At 27.1% G+C, this 1,264-nt stretch overlaps 1 protein-coding gene across 1 annotated transcript in view; it reads right to left on the bottom strand.

Moving 5' to 3' along the window:
• Positions 1 to 1,116: 1,116 nt before the first annotated feature.
• The window catches only part of LOC101504654 (small ribosomal subunit protein uS13z/uS13y/uS13x), a 3,039-nt gene continuing 2,891 nt past the window's right edge, over positions 1,117 to 1,264 (bottom strand). The window contains exon 4 of the mRNA XM_004489870.4: positions 1,117 to 1,264. This exon is cut by the window's right edge and continues 166 nt beyond it. The gene's annotated coding sequence lies outside the window, so the exon portion shown is untranslated.

The following is a 1,264-nucleotide window of genomic DNA, read 5'->3' as shown; positions in this document are numbered from 1 at the left end:
CTGTTTTATTTTGATGAATCAATGTACTAACCTTCGTAACATGAGTTGAAAATCATAACAGTGAATACATTTTGAATTACTTGACACTCCAATATCGCTATATTTTTCTAGACTTAGTGTACAATGGCATGAAATAATTATGATTTTCACCTAAATAGGCCACACCAAAATACTTTATCCCCTTTATTTATAGAGATTTTTTTGCAAGGTTGGTTAGGGACATGATTTATGATTTCTCTTAATATTCATCATTCTAGAGAGAAAAATGTGGTGAAGTTGTCCAGATGGAATGTTCTTTCTCAACCTATTCAAGTTCAATCAAATAAACAGGGCATCGTGGAACAATATCGATTTGACAAAGAGTTAATATAGTCGTTTTTATGCTTAGGTAGCAAATTCAATTCATCAAATTAAAATTTAATTAATTTTTAATAAAATAATCTCAAATATCAAATTTTATTATTCTTCATCTTCTTTTTCAACCTTTATCATCTTCAAAAACCTTAAACCAACATCAAGAATGAAGATCTAAAGAATCACATGAACCAAAAACCAACATCAAGGGTGATTATGAAGATATAACCAGATTCAATTCAAAAAATCATTGGAGCATCATACTAAGTTGTCCTGCTTTTCGTTATTCTTTTGGGTGAAAGGATTGTTAAAGTTTTCATTCAAAATACAAAATTTCACTTATTGATATTTCCAATAAATATGTTTATCCCAAAAACACAAGTCTACAATGTTATAAATAGTTGGCATAAAACATGATTCAAAACTTCTATTCTAGAAATGAACCAAACCAAATTCACCTAGAAATGGTATCTTCAAGTCAAAAGATGATTCCTAATGAAATGGATCTGCAGCTGATCAATCCTCATAAATTAATCCAAGTCCGATATTAATTTCTAGTTTCTGAAGATGACACAAAACCTTAAGATTTGTTATTTGAGATTTTTATTTTAATAAAAGTTTATTAAAAAAAATACTAAAAAGTATATTTATAAACTATTCTGAAGTAGCCCTAAATAAGTAGTACTAAATTAATCACTTATCCAAAAACTATTCTGATAAGATTTATGAAATAAGCTAAACACAGTTCACAAGAAACTTCAATTATCTCCTTCAAACACTCCTTAAATTGAAAGCACATTTATAATTTCAACAATACTATTAAATATCTCTGCAACTTATAAGGTCAAGCAAAAAAATAAAATTTTGTAAAGAAATTGACAAATATATAAATTATGGAAAACAAGTCTAA

Source organism: Cicer arietinum, chromosome 2 (genome assembly GCF_000331145.2).
Source record: "Cicer arietinum cultivar CDC Frontier isolate Library 1 chromosome 2, Cicar.CDCFrontier_v2.0, whole genome shotgun sequence".
In the NCBI taxonomy this organism is placed as follows: Eukaryota; Viridiplantae; Streptophyta; class Magnoliopsida; order Fabales; family Fabaceae; genus Cicer; species Cicer arietinum.
This window is presented reverse-complemented; position numbering and strand designations above follow the sequence as displayed.